The 23080-nt window shown below is 40.1% G+C and overlaps 1 protein-coding gene across 1 annotated transcript in view; it reads left to right on the top strand.

Moving 5' to 3' along the window:
• LOC134208978 (prolow-density lipoprotein receptor-related protein 1-like) overlaps window positions 1-23080 on the top strand; it is a 179617-nt gene that overhangs the window by 36812 nt on the left and 119725 nt on the right. The window contains exon 2 of the mRNA XM_062684950.1: window positions 20141-20771. The gene's annotated coding sequence lies outside the window, so the exon portion shown is untranslated. The remainder of the gene's footprint in view (window positions 1-20140; window positions 20772-23080) is intronic.

The following is a 23080-nucleotide window of genomic DNA, read 5'->3' as shown; positions in this document are numbered from 1 at the left end:
GTCTAGTAAGCTTACTAGAAACAAAAATCCGATGAGTCACAACACCGGAGGTCAGCACGCGGAACGTCGGAACAAAGACGAAGTCGCCAAGAGTGGACTAGACGAACTCCTGACATCCAACACGAAAAGCTGTTTCCCGCAAAGGTAACCGCCGATCAACCAAACACCTCCTCTCTCTATCTCTTCTGCATGCTCGCACATCTTTGGGCCCCAACGAATACCGAACGGCCACATCGAGAACCCGATTACCCCGCTATGTTTTCAAACCTAATGTAAATTTAGAATAAATAGATGTTTAAGCTTATTCTACTGTGGTTGTCAATTTTTTTCTCTGGAAGAGGGTCCTGAAGGTCTTGCGTCGTTCCGCTTGCGTTCTAAGTTGTTTGGTTCGTTGTGTGTTCGCCCGTAGCTAGTAAGCAGTCGCCGACCCTGAAAATCCCATATTAGGAAGTGAGCTAGTTAGGGGCGTGCGGACGTCCACTGCCCAGGCGTAGGGACGTTACTGGCAGTATCAGTGCTGAATGAACACGAAGCAGCGAGGCGGCAAAGTCCCAGTGGGGGATGTAATGCCAATAAGAAGAAGAAGAAGAATATACGTGACCCAAAAACAATGGTGCCCTTTCCCTTATTTCAAGATTAGATGAATTTGTTACAGTGTCTCAGGTTACAGTTAGATGGATAATAGAACCAGTTAACTTATTTTACTTCATTGTTTTGTATTTCTGGAAATGAATTCCATAAATCTCCACACATGTGAAGGAATCATCGAAGCATTTGATCCTGGACCTCATTCAAACATTCACAGCCAATGGTACATCAACCCGAGACAGGAAATCAAACTTCTGAACTATGCACAGCATGAAAGGTTCACCCGGTTCGACATCCGTCGACGAAGTGAATCGAATACGAGCCCAGTTTACAAGTTAATCCATCAGCTTGTTCCGAAAGGGGACTGGACGGATGAGGAAAATTGCTCCCAGCTTCGTCTGTTCTGTGGATGACCTGGCCACATGGTTCTGTCGAGTTGTGGAGGTACGTACCGTTGTAGGTTTGCACTTGTGGGGGATTTTCGATTTGGTTTCCTCCGGCCGCCTCAGACGAATCAACAATTCTCTTCACTACTGTCCATATAGAGTTCGTCGAGTTAGTTCGTTTGATGCCGACAACCAACAACAATGTGCAGAAGCGGATCACAATCGACAGACGGGCGCAAAGCCGTACGTCGCTCGGTGGCCTGTTGGAATGGAAAATTCACCAGATGACGACGACAACGGCATTGAAGTATGAGTTATTCATGCTTGTGCGTATGATTGTTTGGCGGAATATTTGTTTGATGTTTCTTTTTCACGCTGATGGGATTAGCCGTTGTGAATAGCTTCATTTGATGGTGGTATGTTCTTCACTTTTGCCAATGTTTTTGGAGTAGGATTAGCCAATTTTAAACCGGATGGCAAACAAACACGTCAACACGGTTGATGACATAGTAGTGTTTGAATCTGAGCTTGCTTTTGTACCAGTATTTACGTTTTGAACTTTTGTTATACATATATGTTTTTGACATTAGGTTTTTCTTCCTAAGACATGTTTCTTAGTTTTATGTTGGATTGAAATAATGATAGGCATCACAAAAAACTTGTATGACTCATTGCCCAATATTGGATGCATTACCTAAAATCGGAAAACAATCAAACGTGATGAAAATCAACATACATCTTTATCTGAGTCTGAACTCAATTGTTCAGTAAATAATAGTGCTACGCACTTGAGACTGCAAAATTGTACCTCCTTCTTTGGCGCCTCCGGCTCATCGCCCAGACTAGCATGGTGAAAACAATACGGAAAAATTTGTTTAATTTCAACAAACATACCCACCATCAGCGAACAGTTGGGAATACACTGGAAGCCGGTCGTCATCAGCTCGTCGGTACAAGTATGAGAAAATTCTGAAACGTTTCCACTCGGCTCACCCCACCATCAGGAACGACGGCGGTGCTTCGCTGGCTGACGATAAAAATGTATGCTCCTTCACATATTTAGTGTTTCACATCGCCATATGATTCTCACACCCACCACCACCCGCACTAACTGCCGAATGAACGAACATACGAGGATGATCAAGGATGACGATTACCACAGACTCGGATTCCGCTGTCTGCCATCTCGCACGGGTCCTGCCTAAGTGAAAGCAACGAGATTCAGATCAGCCAGGCGGACGAAAAGCCAAACTTACGCCATCGTTGGGCGGATGGAACGGCTGCCTCCCCTTTCGCATTGGGTTGGATGGTGAAGCGTGGAGAAGTCCCCCGAGATGGGAGATGACTTCATTCATTATTATCAACACATGAAGCAGAAAATGAAAATGCAACTCGTATGCTGAAATAAAATCCCCGAAACCTGGAACGGGAGTAATCCACTGTTGAGTGATTTGCTTGGAGGATGTGGATCCTCTAAGATTTCAAGGCTTTTAAGGATTATTTCAACATCTAATAAGATGAGTCGGAACATGTTGGATTCGAATCATGTTTATTGTATTGTGAAAGGCTCTATAAGTATAAGGCTCGCTGGGATTAAAAAAATACGCCTTTTTCGGATTCTTCGCATATTTATTCCTGTTTTTGGGCTTTTTAAAAATTTATAAATTTTCACAACTGAACATTGCGACGTTTCGTAGCCAATTCACATGCTTAGGGAAGTCACGAAAACTAGAAACTAAAAATCCACTGAGAGATATCACGTCTTGTCTTGTCTTAGCACATGCACAGCCAGCATGTTGACAAAAAGGAGGGACAAAATTGGTGCTGTATTTCTTTATTTTGCGATGATATGATCAGATCAGTGAGATGGAGATCGGGATAGTTCCCTTATTTGTATCTGTTCTAATGGCAATTATTGCATTTGAAAAGTGATTTTGGAAGCATATTAAATCGATATTTTGGTTTTTTTTTTGTTGGGGCGTAGAACCACTGCGTCCATTGAGTTGAACTTTTGTAATAAGTCGTTAGTTATTTTGTTGTTTTTAGTTTTACCTGTATCTTAATTGTATTAAATTTCGTTTTTTTTATCGACATTTAGGTGAAATTAATTCGGCCGTAGAGCAGGTAAATGTGATATGTCTACCATTGAATTAATAGTTATCACGGATTTTCGAATAATGCAGTACTTTTCCCAAAATTTACTCGAAAGTAACGAAATCTGATTATTTTCACAGCAAAGCACTGGGGACACCGAGCGGAGTTTCGCGTTTTTCCGCATTCCGCATGCAAATGTACACATTTAATGCTTCCTCCAGCGTATACAAATTCAACGAAAATTTGTATAATAATAATGAATATAATTTGTTTTCCTCGGCGTGCAATCAATTATTTAATTACAGCTCATTTACTCGCTTCCGTACCCGAATGGCGAATAGGCCGTCTATCCAATGCGAAACTCGAAACTCGCAACAGAAATAAGTATCGGCACTGGGAGGGGATGCTCGACGGTAACGACGTCGTTGATGTATACTCCCAAGTTTTTGTATGTTGATTGTGTGTTCACAACATTGCATATGCTAGGGATGTAACGGAATTGATTGTTTCACGCTTCCGGTCAGATAAAGTTGTAGGATGTAGATAGGATTGCATTGTTCAAATTGAGGGTGCTTTTTTGTTTTTTAAATATTTACTGCGCTTGGGTTTCAAGCGTAGCTACAATCTATTATCTTTTTTTTCTTTTGCATTTAACCTTTTGTCTGTGCTCCAGGCCACTTTGGAAGGCTGCCTTTTTTCTAGTTATCAACCGTAGTTTGGTAGTTTGATAAAACTCACCGAGATCTGTCTTTCAAAAAAATTCTTGGAAATGGTCTACAGCGTTCCTTTCACAATCAAATTTGCGTTGTTTGTGCTCTGAGGTCATATTGACCCAAATTGAAATTGTTCTAACTTTTTTATTGTTTGGCCAATTTCAGATTGTTTGCACTGTTTCGGAAGAAAATTTAATCATCTTTCAGGACGTTACGTTACCTAAGATTGACCATAGGAAGGCGCGGAGAGGTTCTTCATCTTATTGGCACTACATCCCCACACTGGGACAGAGCCGCCTCGCAACGTGTGTTCATTAAGCACTTCCACAGTTATTAACTGCGAGGTTTCTAAGCCAAGTTACCATTCTTGTATTCATATATTATGAGGGTAACACGGTGATATTGTTATGCCCAGGGATGTCGAGACAATTTCCAATCCGAAAATTGTCTAGACCGGCACCGGGAATCGAACCCAGCTCTTGCTTTGTAGCCGCGAATCTTACCGCATGGCTAAGACGGGCCTTAGCTTCGCGGAGAGGTGTTTTTGTAAAATAGGGTACACAACAGTGATTTTTAATGCTATTAATTAGGGTAGAGAACCATTTGAGCAGCACCCCCTATTCCCGTCAACAACGGTTATTACTCGAGCTCATTACAGCCAAATTACTTGTTTTTTAGTACATGGTTAGTTTTTGTCGATATCCTAGTGATGTACAAAAATTCAAGCCATTTGGTTGGCACGCGGTCAAGTTATTAACGTTGCGGACGGGAATAGGGGGTGCTGCCCAAATGGTCCCGCTCCCTATTTCTGAAAATTCCACTCACTTTGACCTGCATTTTTATCAAAAAGGTTATGCTGGAAGGTGTGTGCTTTGACATGAGTAAATTTGTTTATAAAATTATTTTGAGCTTTTTAGTGGAATGTCTTCACTTGTCATAAGACGAGTTTGTACCTTCCCATTTAATTCCACCACTTGATTATACCTTGATTGTAAAGTAAGGTCGTCTTCAGTGTCTCGTACTTGATTCGACTCGACAAGTCTTAGTGTTGAGGTCGAAATATGTATCTGTGAAGGTACAATCAAGTGGTGAAATTAAATGGGAAGGTACAAACTCGTCTTATGACAAATGAGCAAGGAATGTAATTGTCGCTGAAAAATGCAAAAAACAAGCGACAAAAGAGAATAGCGATAACTCTTTGTCCCCATCTGCAGAGGATAAAGACATTGTTGCGTTCCATTTTATTTGCAACAAACATGGAGAGGTAATTGTTGTGAACTTTTCAAACTGCGATAACTTGTTTATTTCAGAAGTAAAACGCAAATCATGTTAACAGATGGTTAAGTTTATGTCTAATCTATGATAACTGATACTAATTTAACCAAAAACATCATCGGAAACCGACTACTTCTCAAAATGCGTGGTAGGCGATAATTGTCCTATTCTGTTGCAGTTTGGGACAAACGCTTATTGCGAGTTGAGTTTGTCCCAACATTTACAAGAGAGGATAATGTCATTGTCATTGGCAATGTTGTTATTTTACATTCCTTGCAAATGAGACATTGGTTAGCATAGAACTTGGCCACTAGATTGTGGTAGGGTAAATGTTCCCATATTAAAAACAGCCTGTATAATAATCACAGCAGTGGATAAACCAAATTAAAAATCAATTCAATTACAATATCGCACATCGAATTTACACAATAATTGTTTTTATTTGGATCAATACTCCCTTATTGTAAGTTATCAGAAGTGGGCTGTTCGGAAACTATCTTTTGTTGTAGCAAAGTTAGAGTAAAATAACTACAATCAGAACTCATTGCTTCCAGATTTTCTATATCCCTCTTCCTGTATTAGTTGTTGTATAGCGTAAGTAGTTTTCCTGATCGGATTATCCAGAAATATTTTCTCTTTTGATCTTCAACGGGCGAAACGAACTGACACTGTGCATTCTGGCTGTAGTTTCTCAAAATCGTTCGTTCGTTTAATCAAGGTGATATTCTTACGTTTAACTTACCAATACTGGATGCTTTGTAACTAGATGTACTCCCTTACTCGACGGAGATCCTGCATACTCTTATCAGTTTCTTCAATTCACTATCAAAATGTTACCTCTCTTACATGATAACCGACCTTACTGCCGTAATCTGAAAAAGTGACGTATGCACCATTTTACAACATACATGTTTTCTTTTTGCCTTTCTCGTACAACTAAGTTGTACCGAAAGGCTATCATTTCACTCCAAAATCGAACTTTTGATAGAAGTCCCGGAGACCCATAGTGTTATATACCATTCGACTCAGCTCGATGAGCTGAACAAATGTCTGTCTGTCCGTGTGTGTGTGTGTGTGTGTGTGTGTGTGTGTGTGTGTGTGCACAAAATGCCATAAAAACATTAGCCAAATTTTCACATAGAAACTCTTAATCGATTTTCTTGCAACAAGTTGCATCCGACAGAGACTAAAGCGCTGTTGATCACTATTGAATTTCATAATAATTGCAAATTTCAAAAATAGATAATATTAAAATAGTTATGAGACATAGTCACATAGAACAATAATGGGTTATGAAAAATGCCTTGCATCTATGAATATTTTATCCGTGGCTTCCCATTAAGAGTTTCATCGTACTATAAAGATGCTCGTGTTGCACGCATTTAGGCGTAAGTATGCTCTTCGTTCAGTTTCATAGTACTATGTACATAGTACTAAATTGTCCGAAAGTCAAAATTCGAACATAGGAAATTCGAGAAACTTTTGGCAGCGCCATCTGTCGTCTACTAGTGTAAATTTTCTATCATAACATTAGACGGTGTAACTGTTTTGCCTTTCTTGTACATCATCGAGGTGTAAGCGTAAAGGCTACATTTATTACCTTTTTACGCGAGAAAGGCGCCATCACCGCTAGGTGGATTAATCTGGGTTTTGACCCTTCCTTCGGAAGTGTCTATAATTTCACTTTGTATGCGTTACGCAGGTGTGTTACGTATTGATCTATCAAGAAATCTCGTGAATTATTAAATAAAATGTATGGTATTTTAAACAAATACACTTTGACATTGAAAATATAATTATAACAAATAATATGACATGGAATTATGCCTATTTTTCTGATTTGTTTCAAAGAAACAAATGATTTTAATTTAGGAACATATAGAAGCATGTACAAAAAAATCTTCTCAGAAAAGCAAAAAACGTAAAAATTGAAAGGGATTTCAAAAATTTCTTCAGTGGAAGCTAGATAGCAAATGTGAGCATGTTTTGAGACACTAATAGATCACTTGTATGCATGTATGTGTGCGTATGTGTGCAAATTCTGAAATTTACTACCATAAAAATCTCGCTCATTTTTAAGGTATTGAACAAGTTTAGTTTTACCAAATTAGGCATCCATAAGGCGAAATATATGTTATTATTGAACGCTATTGAGTTTCGCTCAGATCAATGACTGATTTAGTTAGTTCTGGATTAATTAATATCGAGGTCTCTGGAAATTACGAGTACAATATATAAAACCACCGTTACGATAGTTACTAACCATGTCACAATAGTTATTCAATCCGACGAGCGCCTTATAAATAGGCAGCTTGAAGCACAGTACGTTATCATTCGTTAAGTTGTCATTCAACCCATGACATCCGCCTTTGGGTAGGCAATTATTTTGTCAGCTTCACGGTAAATCACCGTGGGAAGCTGAGTAGTTTTATCTCGGTTTAAATACTGGAGTCTGGAAAAATTTTATATTAAAGCCCCAACGCAATACAACGGAACGGCGACGAAACGGAAAATTTGACAGTTAGCCCATATATTTTCTGTCAAATTTGCCGTTTCCGTCGCCGTTCCGTTGTTGTGTTGCGTTTGGGGCTTAAGGGAGGGTCAAAATCTCACTGTAGGTGGATTAATCTGGGTTTTCTGTAAAAGAGTACGATGAGATGGCGTATACGTCACTTTGCCAGATTACGGCAGCCTAATGGATGTTTTTTTCAAAAAAGAGTGAGGGTTAGATCACTGCTTGTCAAATGACTTTTTGATAATGTACGAACTTTTGACGATACTCACTAAATTTTTTTACCGGGATCTCAGTAAAATGTTAAACTTTTACCGAGATTCGCACAGCGAACATGTTTTTTGCCGTGATTTCCGTCAAAGATGCTGAAAATCTGGCACACGGCTGTGCGGATTTTTGCCGAGCTGTAGAGATAAAAACTGAGTGTGTTTTTTTATATTTGTTTCAGCTGATTGAGTTGCTAAAATGGTGAATGATCCAAATCACATAACGGGCACCCGGAGTCAATGAGTTTTCTGTGCATTCAAATTGCACAAACCATTAATGAAAACCATCACTTCACCGGATGTTCCGGAAATCCCAGAGGACCAGCAGGTGGCTACCAGTGGTCAATGAGTAGTGCATACATTGATTTTGCACTGCCATTGCTACGGCTACCACATACGGTATAGAAAAAGTCACAGCTTTCTGGAACAAATTATTGAATGTGACCAATTCACCGGACGTTCCGAAGTTTCCGGAGGACCAGTGGATGGCCACCAAGGGTCAATAAGTGATGCATTCTTTGATTTTGCTCTGACATTGCTATCTCAAACGGTCTTAAAAAAGTCATAACTTTGTGACCCTTCCGCCGGATATTCCGGAGCTCCCGGAGGACCAGTAGATGACCACCAGGGGTCAATAAGTGGTGCATGCATTGATTTTGCTCTGACATTGCTATCACAAACAGTTTAGAAAAAGTCGCAGCTTTCTAGGACGGATTACAAGAATTGACCACTTAACCGGAAGTTCCGAAACCTACGAAGGACCAATAAGTGACCATCACGGGTCAATGAGCAGTGCTACATTGATTTTTCTCTGACATTGCTATCTCAAATGGTTTAGAAAAAATCGCAGCTTTCTGAGACGAATTACTGGAAGTGACCCTTCCGTCGAATAGTCCGGAACTTCCGGAGGACCAGTAGGTGGCCAATGGTCAATGAGTAGTGCTTGCATTGATTTTGCTGTGACATTTCTATCACAAACGGCTTAGAAAAAGTCTCAGCTTTCTAGGACGATTTACCGAAAATGATCCTTCCGCCGGATGTTCCGGAACTCCCGGAGTATCAGTAGGTGGCCACCAAGGATTAAGCAAGCGTTACTCAACATTGATTTTTCGGTCATATTGCGATTACGAAAAAAAATTTACTTCTTGCTGGAATGAATGGATTTACGAAATGGTGGACCCCTGGGAGCTAAATTGTCCTCCTTTCTAATGCATATATCGTCTTGATCAACTTTGTTGAAGGTTCCATAATTTAAAATGGAAAAGATCTGATGATACTTCGTTATAAATATGGGAGTTTTGAAGTGATGCTAAACTTTTTGAGGTGTTGCAATATTAAAAGCAGGTGTTGCAATACTTTTGGCGGGTAGCGTATAAATAAAAAAAAATCATAAAAGTCCACCCTTTTCACGAAAGCCCTCCCCGCGAGGTACCCATCTATCTATCTAGGTAATTTTTTTAGCACAGACAGAAGGTTTTTGTTGTCGTTAAATTATTATTTTTTTGTTTCTTTTTGTGATACAATATTTTTCAATAACATATATAAGACTTTTTTTGACCGGAACCTAAAAGCTCGGCTTCGGAGGGAAACTGGCAGCAAAACCCAGACTGTCGGTCTAGAGCCATCGGCAGTCTTTGTAGTGGGTGCTGAAACCCTCTTTTGGGATTTCGGGTCTCAGGGCGTAAGGACACAGGGGAGATTTTGGATCACGGAAACCTATATCGTACGTATTACTTACGGTCAAACAGCGCTTTATTGGGCTCCACACACAGGGCTGTTGAAAGGGCGGCTTCTTGGAACGGATCGGTGACGGAGTAGCGACGACGGGGATAGCGATCGTCCGATTGAGGGGACGCTCCAAACTGCACGGACAGACAGGAACTTCGATAGATTATTCCACCGGGCCGATCGGCGGCAAGGAAGGGGCGGTGCGTGGCCTTCTCGAAACAAAGGCGATGGTGGCGGCCTCGTTGGATTACGGCGATGACGATTATTACTACCTGGGCCTGAGTTTCGGACCGAGTGGTGCCGGGAGAACGTGGTAGTGGCCGCAAGGGCCGATCGTCGGCTTGATGACCGCTGAATACCGCCGGGGCAGACTGGCAGCGTAGGTTGGAGCTTGGTGAACATCACGGAATTGATCCCAGCGGAGGTGCGCCCCGATGGCGTCTTTCGGGAAATAAAATGGCGGCTTCGTTGGAGATCGTCCGGTTCGAGGCTCGTCCAGTCAGCGGACGTAGTGTATTTGGCTTTAGGGTTTGTGATAACGGTTCAGTGGGACGGGTTGCGGCGGCTACGGCGTTTCGATGGCCAGCCAAATTCACCTTGGATGTCGGTTATCAGCCCGATAATCCGGGTGATGGATTGCAGAAAAATGTCACGAAACACTATTCGGATCCATTCATCAACTCACTGACGGGTTTTTAATCCACCTTTCGCAACCGGATCATAAAAAAACGTGCGTATACTGCGAGCTACCGGGTATCAAAAACTCTTCCCTGTCAATTTGCTTTTTTTCCAGATGCTTCTCAAATCAGGAGTTCACATCAACTGCCAACTCACGCCGTTTTCCAGCTCTCTCCCGCCCAACTTAATCTCCTCATGATATTTAGTGCAAAGTTTTGATATTGTCGTCGGATCTTTTATCTCTTACTAGTTTATTTGTGGACGCAGTAGCGCCCGTGGCAAGTGTTTAGATTCTTTTCTGCATTTAAAAAAATCAAAACTTTCAACGTCTGTTGTCTGTGATTTTTTTCATCAAAAGCTGTGTCTGGTTGTCTAAGGTTGTCACTGGTTTTGTTTTCTGCATCTGATAGTAAAAAAGAATTGAAGTGTCAAATATTTTATTTTTTTGTGAGAATTTCCCCGCGTGCTAGTTACGGTTGGCTAGTCACCGGACAGACAAACAGGGCTATTATATATATGAGATATCAATCCTGTCCATATCTCATTTTGCTATCTAATCAACATGTGATATTATTGAGCTATTTTCGTCTACTTGGGATGCCTTGACTTTCAGCATCTTCTCTCCATCCGACATCCAAGACGGAAGCGTCTCGCACATGGGCGTAGCCAGGATTTCGAACAGGTGAGAGGGGCATTTTTTAAGATCTTTTGAATCGTAGTTTTGGCTAAATCTACAAAAGTTTCGTATTGGAACTATTACATATTCTGAACTTCTATAAAATCTCATGAATACCGAGGATCCCATTCATATTACTGGGGTTCATTTTTTAGTTTGAACTTCTGTTTACTCTATGGGCACCAGATAAACCGGTTTCTGGCTGCTCTCTTTGCTGTTTTGTATTGATTATGCGTTCCATTTCACGATGCTAAAGAACATTTGAACATTTTTTTTTATTTTTAACGATGTGAGAACCAACGAATTACAAAGTCTTCAAATTGAAAACGGTTAAATTACCGGGGCTCCACGGTATTAGCGCTTGGGCCTCAATTTCAATCTAAGAACAACTTTGAAACCAAATTCTCCACTAACCAACTGAGAACAGAAGATATTATCCGGTAATCCCGTGGTCGGCTAGTTTTAGGTAATCAAGGGTTTTCAGCATCACAAAAAAACTCACAACCACTTCACGGGCAGTCGTCTTGTGTGGTTCTGAACCGTACGGTACCTACGTCTTTTCTTTTTGGAATAATTGGTCAACCCTGGCTTAGACACCTTGGATGGACGAGAGAGGACGTCCTTCGCGATTAAAATCGACGGACAGCAAAATCACCCGATAATGAATAACTGTATACCTCTACAGTTTATGAGTAGCTGACGGCTTCTAGGATCGAACCGAGTGCTGAATAGATAACCAGTTCAAAAAGAAGAGATCATATGGAGCAAATCGTTGATTATATCGAGTTTTGCTGCCCGGTTCTCACACAGTTTACTGCACTCAAAAGTCACATGTTAAGCATACGTCGTCTGATATTCAGAAATGGCTATATCGAGCACCGTTCCCACTGTTTTGTATTTTATTTACATTTGTTTTCGGTGGGGGTCAGACCAAGCGTTACAATTCATACAAAACGTGTTACGAGGGGCAGAGAGAGGGTCCATAATTGCTCAAATTTGCATTACGTGAGAAGCAACAAATTGTAAACAAACCTTAGTTTGATCACTTGTCATAAGACGAGTTTGTTCCTTCCCATTTAATTCCATCACTTGATTGTACCTTGACAGATACGTATTTCGACCTCAACAGTAAGGTCACACTGAAGACGACCTTACTGTTGACATTTCACTAAAATGCTCAAAATAATTTTCTTAGCTTAGTTTGATTTTGGTCCAGCTTTTGGCACACCATGAAACCAGCTCTGATTTTGCAACCATACTTTGTACTGAACCCACCAAAAAACTTATCGTCTAAGGATTTGTAATCCGTCAGCTTGGTAGTAGAAATATTAATTTAAATTAATGTTTTGTAAATGGTTTAACAAAAGCATTGAAATACGCAGTACGGTAGAGAACAAAGTGGCTTTTTGTGAAAAAAAACAAAGTGTGGATGTCCAGAGAGCTTCATTGAAATCTAAAAAGGAAGCTGCTAGCTCTGAATTCGATTTACTACGAAACGCATCATGTTTGAAGTAATTATTTTAAATGCACTTTCATCGTATTGACGGCGGATAAGGACTGTATCGAAAATAAGTTATCCACATCATTTTATTCGAATAAAATCGAATAAATTTTAGAAATTTATTTGAATTTGTCCAGCAATATATGTTGATTCTGTTTGTTAAGTTTTATGAAAAAATATAATACTGAATAAATATTGCACTATTCAACCATTTATTCGAGCATTTTTCATCCTGGTCACAAATCGGCATATAATTGCTTCGTTTTATAACATGATTACTTTCTGGTCCAAATTCCGGTCACTTGATTTTGATTTTCTTCCTTTTCCGAGAGGTTAGCGAACGTGTAATATTCCCCAAGCTTGTTGACCATGAATTTTTACCTTTGGGGGTGGATAGTGAAACGTTTATCCATCTCGCTACCCTTCTTATGGAGCCATGTGTCCAAAACTTGAATTTCAATATTCCTTTGAATTTGCGATACATCGGAAACAAAAAATTTTCAACAAACACACAAATTCTTTTTTGAAACTTAACATATGAATTCATCGATTGCAGGGTTAACCAAACTAATACCTTCATGAGCTTCTGAGTAGTAACACTTTGAAAGTGGATAACTTATTTTCGATACAGTCCTTAGCATAGATAGGGGTCATACACTAATTACGTAAGCACTTCTGGGGAGAGAGGGGGTCTGCCGACCAGCAATAAAAACCGTTTACGTATAAAATCGTTTCGAAATAGGTATTTGAGGTATCCATTTTCTCATGTTTGTTCCAAGATCATTTCCAATTCATTAATGCTGCAAGTTGGTAGAGCCCACAATATATGCTACTCGTTTAAGAAATATGCCAATACTCCCTCAATGTCAAGCATTTTACACTGTGCAGTCAGGTGTGAGCGAATTGCTCTTTTCAAAACAATGTTGTGATTTTTATTCACAGCTCATCGATCCAGCTTATTGCGGTTACCATGCCTATTTTGTTACGGGGCATGCAAAATTCGAAGATTTGTTTACCCATTCATTCCGGCATAATTCGGTTGAATGGGCAAACAGGCTGCGAAAATCAATCGAGCAGTTTGTTTTTGAAAAAAAAATAGCCCTCAAAAAGCCAGCCTTCGTGCTTATTTCGGCTACATGTTGTTTGTCTTGCACTTAAAATAGCGTTTCCTTCCAGTGCCATGGGGCGGACGAGCTAAGTTCGAAGTTGAGATGCCCATCAATGGGAAGCAGTTACACAAATTTACCTTTCCAACGAGAGTAGGCTCTTTCATGTGGTTTGTGGGTTTTCTTTTCTTCTATGTAGAGGACCTTTCATGTGAAAATATTAATAAATTAAACTGTTTTCTTCTGTCCCATTCAGCGTTGTGAGGGTTTCTCAATGAGTAATTGAAATTGGCTTCTTTGAAGAGTCAATGAGAAGTTTTTAGGAGATGCTAAATGTGAAGATTTTGGGAAACACTTCCAAAGTATATGTTGCAAAAAATAGTCACACTCGTACAACTATCACATGCAGCATTCTTCGGGTATCAATTGTACTTACTGAAAGATTACAAGCCGAAGCCTTTAGTACATAATTGGGGATTTACTCGAACATCAATCATTGTCGTAGCCGAAAGTTCTATTAACTTTAGATGCCTTTTGTCATCAATATTTCCATCGGTTAACTTTCAAAGGCACACAAAATGTTATGTAGCTGCATGCTGCTGGCAGTGGGGGTTAGTTTGAATTTAAATAGTGAAGTTTCGAGAAAAAACAGTGGTGGGGCAAAGCTGTTTTCTTGGTCCATAGTTCTTGCTCCTGAATCATGTGGTTTGTAATGCAGTAGCACTTAGTAAAACTGTATTAAAAAAAAACACTGTTTACTTAACTTACTGAACTGCTTAAGATTTTTTTCTTCAAACAGATGTTGAAAATCAAAATTTAAAAACATTTAAAAAGTTATTTTATGTTTATAAAATCACTATTCCATTGATGTGATGTGATGATGTTTTTGGTGTCAGGCCGAAGACCGTTAGATCAAAGGCCATTTGGCCGACGGTCATTAGGCCGAACGGTCATTGAGCCGAATGACCATTAGGCCGAATGAGCCAAAAGAAGCAAAACAGTGAAAAATAAGAAGTATTCTTTTTCCTTTCTTACTTCTTCCTTCATCTAACTTTTTTCTTTTTTCTAACTTCTTTCTTCTCCCTTCTTCCTTCTTTCCTTTTCATTCTTCTTTCTTCCTACAGTTTTCTTCATTCTTTCTCCTTCCTCTTCCTTCTTTCTTCTTTATTTTCCCTTCGTTCTTCTTTATCTTTTCTTCTTCTTTCTTCCTTTTACTTTCTTCCTTCTTCTTCCTTCCTTCTATCTTTTTCCTTCTATCTCCTTTCCTTATCATTGCTTCTTCCTTCTAAATTCTTCCTTCTATCTTCTTCATTTTTCCTTCTTTCCTTTTCATTCTTCTTTCTCCCTTCTTCATTTTTTTTCTTTCTTCCCTCTTCTTCATTTTGCCCTCTATCTTTTTCCTTCTTCTTTCTCCTTCCTCCTTCCCTCTGTCTTCTGCCTTCTTTCTTCTTCCTTCTCCCTTCTACCTTATTCATTCTCCCTTATTCCTTCTTTTTTCATCCTTCTTCCCTTTTCCTTCTTCATTCTTGCTTCTTCCTTCCTACTTCTTCCTTCTTGCTTCTTCCTTCCTGCTTCTTCCTTCTTCTCTCTTCCATATTCTTTCTTTTTTCTTCAATTCCTTTTACTGTCTCCCTTCTTCTTTCTTTCTTCCGCCTTCTTTCTTTCGGTTTTTCCTTTTTCTTTCTTATTTTTTCCTTTTTCTTTCTTCCTTCTTCCAAGCAAGAAGGAAGAAGGAAGAAGAAAACTTCCTTATTCCTTCCTCTTCCTTCTTCCTCCTTGCTCTTTCCTTTTTCTTTCTTCCTTCTTGTTTCTTTCATGGTTTTACTTCTTTCTTTTTTCTTTCTAATTTCTTCTTTCTTTCTTCTTCATTCTTTCTTTTTCGCTCATCCTTCTTTCTACTTCCTTCAGATGTTTCGGACAGCAGAACGATCGCGCGGTCGGCCGAATTATTGTGTTCTGCATTGCGCGGCCGGTAATAAAATTAATCAGTTCTGTGCGTGATCTCTCATGAAACAGCAGAACGATCGTGCGATCGGCCAAATTTTTGTGTTATGCATTGCGCGGCCGGTAATAAAATTAATCAGTTCTGTGCGTGATCTCTCTTGTTTCGGACAGCAGAACGATCGCGCGGTCGGCCGAATTATTGTGTTCTGCGTGGCGCGGCCGGCAATAAAATTAATCAGTTCAGTGCGCGATCTCTCTTGTTTCGAAGCGGGCTTGGTAGTCATATGGCTACTGCTTCTGCCTCATACGCAGGAGGTCGTGGGTTCAATCCCAGGTCCGTTCCATTCTCCTACTTTGTATCTTTCTCTTTATTTCGCTAGAACTGGAAATGGACTTCCATACCGTTTCCATTACTATTCCTATACCTTCAACTTGAGTATTCTAACAGTAATCTGCTAGAATTGGAAATGAACTATAGAGCTCGTTTCCTACATCCAATTAGAAATTCCATCAGTTACCTTCTCCTATCTATCACATTGGCAGCTCGTTAACCAAGACGGACCCCTGCCTCTCCAACCTAACCCAGAAATTCCAACAAATTCCGCATGAACTCGTGGCAAGTGCAGAGGTATATTCGGCTTGCAGTGGGCGAGTGATTGCATCATCATTTCCTCCCCCTTCCTACATTGACTTGCACTCTGACGTGGCAGGCGCCAGTATGACTAACAAATGAGATCACCAGTACTTGTACATTGAAGATGTGTGCTAGTCCCAAGCAAACATCTGTTGGTTCCCTGTGCAAGAACAGCTGATCTGGTCATAATGGAGTAGCAACTACGAGCAGTCAATCAAGCTCAAGCTCATCCTTCTTTCTACTTCCTTCATCCTTCTTTCTTTCATTTTCTGCTTTCTTCCTTTTTATCTTTTGTTTTTTCCTTAATCTTTCTTTCTTCTTTCTCCTTCCTTCTTTCTTATTCCTTATTCCTTCTTCCATCTCCCTTCTTCCTCCTTCCTCCATCCTTCTTTCTTCTTCCTTATTTATACATTATTTTTCCTTCTTCTCTTTTCCTTCTTTCTTCTTCCGTGCTACTTCTTCCTCACTTCACACTACTCACTTCTCATTCGGCCTAATGGCCCAGCATCGATGTTTTTCTATCATCTATTTCAGCAAGGCATATGCCGGTAGCAATGATTAATACTGAAATGCGATTTGATCCAGGTTGTGTTGATGTTGTTGTCTGAGGTCAATCAGATGAAGGGCCAAAAATGAAGGGACGGACCCGCGTTTACGCGAAACCCGCAGGCTAAGCGGGAAAGGTATCATCTTTTCATGAAAATGTAACGATGATGAATATAATTTATGTATTTATTTATTATCAGACTAAGGCCGGAGTGGCCTGTGCTGCACATAAAAGTCTTCTCCATTCAGCGCGGTCCATGGCTGCACTTCGCCAACCACGCAGTCTGCGGAGGGTCCGCAAATCGTCCTCAACCTGATAGATCCACCTTGCCCGCTGTGCACCTCGCCTTCTTGTTCCCGTCGGATCGTTGTCGAGAACCATTTTCACCGGATTACTGTCCGACATTCTGGCTACGTGCCCGGCCCACCGCAGTCTTCCGATTTTTGCGGTGTGAACGATGAATGGTTCTCCCAACAGCTGATGCAACTCGTGGTTCATTCATCTCCTCCACGTACCGTCTGCCATCTGCACTTCACCATAGATGGTACGCAACACTTTCCTTTCAAAAACTCCCAGTGCGCGTTGGTCCTCCACGAGCATCGTCCAGGTCTCGTGTCCGTAGAGAACTACCGGTCTTATAAGCGTTTTGTAGATAGTCAGTTAAGGGGCCCTCCTTAGCCTAGCGGTAAGACGCGCGGCTACAAAGCAAGACCATGCTGAGGGTGGCTGGGTTCGATTCCCGGTGCCGGTCTAGACAATTTTCGGATTGGAAATTGTCTCGACTTCCCTGGGCATAGAAGTATCATCGTGTTAGCCTCATGATATACGAATGCAAAAATGGTAACTTGGCTTAGAAACCTCGCAGTTAATAACTGTGGAAGTGCTTAATGAATACTAAGCTGTGAGGCGGCTCTGTCCCAGTGTGGGGATGTAATGCCATTAAGAAGAAGAAGAAGAAGATAGTCACTTAATAATGTGAGTGTTGTTAAAAAATGTTATGACAGTATGCCTGAAACATGTTTTTACTTTCTTGAGTGACACCTACACACTTAATTTTCTTTAATCTAGAATTTAAAAAAAACACCTTAATAAAGAATAAAAAAAAACATTTAATTTTTTTACCGGGTTCCAAGCAAAATGTTAAAGTTCTACCGAAATTCGCACAGTCGTGCCCCTCCAAACATGTTTTTGCCGAGAATTCTGTCAAAATTGCTGAAAATTAGCAAATATTTTGTTTTGAAAATTAGCAAATAATTTGCAAAAATTTATTTTGCTGAAAATCAGCTAACAAACGTCATTTTTGCTGAAATATCAGTATTTTGTTTTGCTGGCGCACGGCTGTGCGGATTTTTGCCGAGCTGCAGAAGTTAAAACTAAATGTGTAACATATCATTTACTTTCTTGACTGTAGTCGGTATAAAATCACAAAACATTTTTAAACTTCCATGAGCCAAATTCGAAAGGGTGCCCAATCTCACCCCGTACGACGGTACTTGGAAATCGAACTTTTGATTTCATCGTGAACCAGCATTCACCCTAAGTCACGTACCGCATACGTCCATCCGGTGTCATAATGACGGATTAATCCAAGCATTATGTGACCAAACCGGTTGACCACAGTTCACAACCAGGCAACATCCTTGAAAAGGTGCACCACTGGTGACCCTCGTCTCATGATCCGTCCAGCAGTTAGCAGTGGTGACCCTTTTTTTTCTATCCCGTCATGGACTTGACTTCGCAGTGGGCCCTCGAGGGAGCAGCCGGCCCAGCATCGTTTTCCTCTTAGTTCGGGTCAAAAACAGTCACCACTTTCACTACACGACTTCTCCCGCAAGCAGTCGGCCACATCAACTTGACCGGTGGGTGTGTGGGTGTTTTCTGATTTATGACTTAATCAATTACGCAGACCAGCAACCCCTAAAACACATGGACGGCACCGCTCTAGTTGATTTTCGCCCACTGAACCGGGAACGGGCAAAAGAATCGTATCCGGATCAGTCTCCCGCACCGCGCCCAACAAACAATAAGCAAATGGGTCTACTCCAAGCGGAGGGTTATTAAACGATGCCAAATTCGGACCACATTCCTCGGTGAATAGCCCTTCCCCAAAGTATGAGCTGAACAGGAATGCCAGGTAGATGTTTTTGCGTACGTTGGTTTTTTTTTTCCAAATGTGTATTAGCCAACGTTTGTTGCATAATTTTGTTTCATAATTTCCATTAATTATGCTCAAAAGGACCATTGCTGGCATCACTGATGCGAGAGTTCATGATGATTAATATTAAGTACATTTAAACATGGAATTTGCTGTCCTGGAGCTGTACGTTCGTTGGCATCTGATGGGTGAGGGAGCTGAACTCGTGTACCCCTAAGCAGTCATGATGCTCCGCTGCTCTAATTCGAGCATTTGAACACCTCTCCGCTCCGGGACCGGGTGGAGTCCGCATAAGTAAAATTAATTAAAAATTTCGCACCTCTTTTGACTGCCTGTTTGGCCTCCCACTTGGGGCCGCCCATAAGCTACGGAAGGTCCGATGTCGTTTTTCTCGGAATAAGGTACCCACCCAGGGTACCCAGGGCCGACAAGAGGATTGTGATTGACGTGAATTGGAAGACAAACAAGACGAAGTGCCAAAACCGATCCCCATTGCCAATTCAGCGATCCGAATGATGGACGAGGATTGTGGGCGAGTGAGAATATTTAGAGCTGCCAGTTGCCTTGCCGCACGGAGTGGAGGCTTGGGATGATTTGGGAAATTGCTTAGGGTAAAGCGACCAATAATGGAACAGTTAAGAAGGCTGTTTATAAGAGTTCGCATGCATCGTAGAAACAAAGTTTTTTTTAATGCAGAATGATAACACTATTTCATAGTATTATTCAAAAAGTAGTCTGAAGGAGTTCTTTTTTGAGTACTCTACCCTATCGGATCCATTAGTGAATTGGGTTTAATTCTGTTTGTGTTCTGAATGCAAATTGACGGGTGAAATTTGGAATAAGTTTGTTCCAAACTTTCGGTGGGCGAAGGGGGTAGGTTAAACTTTCTGCTTGTTTTCCTGATAAATGAAATTCAGGGGAGAAGAGAATGTAATAAACCAGTATAATAAAACAAATCATCTCAGTACCATACTGCCATTTATGATCCTTGTATTTATGTACCGTATATGGGTACATAATATAAATTACCGCCGGGTCTCCTATAACACGCTGTAGAAAGCTCTTCTGTGAATCCTAGAAATTGATTTAGAAGACTTCTATGTTGCAGGGGATCCGATAAATAGAAGAGCGTCGATATTATTTTCTTTTGCATGAATCAAGGATACTATGAGATTTCCATAACACGCCCGAGATTTGCGATTTAATGAAATCAAATCAAGCAACGTATGACTAATATCTGTACATCGAAAAGATTTCAGATAGATAGCAGAATACAATATTTTCATATGCTCTAGAAAATCCAACGACTCGCTAACAATGACCTTTTCTACTTGCAGGGACTTCAATCTAATCTACGATGATCAAACGTGCACAAGAAGCGTGCATTGTTTTATAGCCGTTGGCACTAATTTGTTGGATCGCGTGACTGACTGAGCCCCGTGTGAGAGCTGCCACTAATCACATCGACTCACTCCACAAGAATTCAACATGACCGGTGCGTGGCGGTCGCCAACGTAGTGTTCAAGAAACAAAGTGTTCCAATATTTCCAACCAGAAGGCAAGGTTCAAAGCAGTGAAAGCATTGTGTTCGTGGAAAAGTGCGTGTAGCGCGGTGTGATTCTACGTTTCCCGGTGCCATCATTATCATCGGCTACGTATGTGCATAATGCCAAGCACCGAAGGACAACGGTTCCCAGCCTGTTGAGAGCCAATACTATAAAAAGACAATCACCATCCATCCATCCGGTCCGGTTAGATTCATTGATCCCCCATCGAGGACAGCTCCGGCAAACGGCAGGCAGAGACATCGATGGTGCGATAGAGGCTGTCAAAGTGTAGAAACAGTAGCAACACCAAGCAAGCACCGGGCCACAGAGGACGTCGAATCGACTACGACGGACGGATAATCGTTTAAGTGGATTTATTATGATTTGAATAGAGGATTCTCAAAGTGAATCGTTTTAAAAGGTAAGGTTTTTGTGCTCTCTCATCCGATAATATAATTTATAGCTGAAGGGGGCTAATGGGGGTGGCTTCTTCTGTAGGCAGATAGGAGGGGGCGGGAAACACAGTCGATTAGGTGGAAAAACGGTTTCCGAAGATAAGGCAGTGCACTCACTAGTGGAAACTTTTGCCTCCGGGAAACGGCTGAAACAATAGATTATAATGCTGAAATGGGTCTTGGTGGGAACGAGCTTTGTCAACTGAAGTAAAATGGGAGCAGCACCTGTTTCGTGTTATCGGTTTCGATGAAAAGCATAGTAGAATAACGCTTGATTGTAAGGGGCTCAATTTTTTTTGTAAGTCCAAATCATTCTGGTCCAACAGTTCATGTTTGAGTGATACGACGGCCTACTTTTTCATAACAATGAAATGAGTGCTTCAATGACCATTATGCAACTTAAATGGGTTTAATAATAGTAGTTTGTGAAACTAGTTGCAAAAGATGATTTTTTCAGTACGAGTTGTACATTTATCCAACGAGGCTTGCCGAGTTGGATAAATACTACGAGTGCTGAAAAAATCGAGTTTTGCAACGAGTTGCACACGCTATTTTTGCAATGACGAAAAATGGGCTTTAATATGATAAATCTATACCAAAATTGTACAATCGAATTTACTCCACATGATCATTCATGCCAATAAATTATGTTGCGGCAGAGAACAATAAGATTCCATTTTATCGTGTCAAATTTCATAGCTTGATAAGTTTTGAAGCGATGATGGATGCAATTGCCTTTGGAAAATTGTGATGTTATGTCCAACAAACCATTTCAATTATTACGAGACGCTTAGAGTACACTATTCAAACACTCACCCAAACTAATTCAGCTAAATGTAGTCATGTAACTACTGTCCCAATGTAGGTTTTTCATTATAGCACCCAAATGAGTGCTATAATGAATATTATGCAACCCATTTGAGTTGCATAATGGTCATTAAAGCACCCATTCTGTTGGTATGGAAAAGTAGGCCGTTTTATCACTAAAATGACAACTGTAAACCAGGTATTATGATCAGGAATTGCAAAAAATCCATTATAGCACTTATTTGGGGCTATAATTGAATACTAACATTAGAACAGTAGCTAATACATGGCTACATTTTGCTTAATTAGCGTGGCTTAGTGTTCAAATAGCGTATCCTCGGCGACGCGTAATAAATAGTTTGATGATAATGACATCGAAATTTTACAAAGACAGGTTCAGCTATCACTTAACGTTTGTCAAACTATGCAAATCTTGTTAAATTTTGGTTAAAATTCTATAACATTTGCATTGGAATCGGTTTAATGTCGGATTGAAAGTGGAAAAGTATTGTGTCACTTTGGATTCTTGGTTTAGAATTGAGTTTTAATTGGATTGAAGTTTGAATGGATACCCGACTAGAAGAGCATAACAGAAACTGAACACAATATTAACATATTATGATATTTATAACTTATTTTGATACAATTTTGTTCTAAGTAGCCATTATCTTTCAAATGTTGTAACAGGATTTTATCATAATATGATTTAAAAAATGCTTAACACCGAATTGCCCAACAGTAGGCAATTAAAATAGATGTAGCAATGTCTTCCAGCCATATAGATATCACAACGCTGATATAATTTGCAAAGGTTGCCTTATTTGTAATGTTGTTAGTTTAATGTTCTCGAAAAATATTCTTGTTCAGACAAAAACAAAAGTTTCGTATTGTTGATCACAATCTGGAGACCTATCACGAACTGTAAAAATTTGCAACTGCATAGACTGCACAGAAACAATATATTTTGTATCTGATTCTGTTATAAAATTCTAACAAAATATGTTATTTTTATGATAAAATTGTAACAAAATTTGATAGTTTTTTGTTTACAGTAGTTGGATTTTTGATAGAAATTTAGATATTTTAACAACATCCTGAACCACGTTTCTAACAAATTTTGTTATAAAAATTTAGCATAACATAATAACATAAGTTGATATAATTTTGATATGACCTTCTAGTCGGGTAGGCATCAAAAATCGATTAGAACTAAAACATAATTGATAATTGAATTTGAATGTGTTTTATTTGGAATGGAATTTTAGTGGATTTTGGATGATTTGAGATTGGATTTTAAAAGTAGATTTAAAGTAGATTTAACGTACACTGTATCAAGTATTGAGTGTTATCGCCCCCCTTGTAACCAGTTAGACCACGTCTTGTAGATGGGCAGCATCGAGCCCGAAACCGATCGACAAAAAGGTAAATGTAAAAAAATCTTTTTCGGTTGGAAGAATCATTTTTGTTG

Source organism: Armigeres subalbatus, chromosome 2 (assembly GCF_024139115.2).
Source record: "Armigeres subalbatus isolate Guangzhou_Male chromosome 2, GZ_Asu_2, whole genome shotgun sequence".
Lineage (NCBI taxonomy): Eukaryota > Metazoa > Arthropoda > Insecta > Diptera > Culicidae > Armigeres > Armigeres subalbatus.
This window is presented reverse-complemented; position numbering and strand designations above follow the sequence as displayed.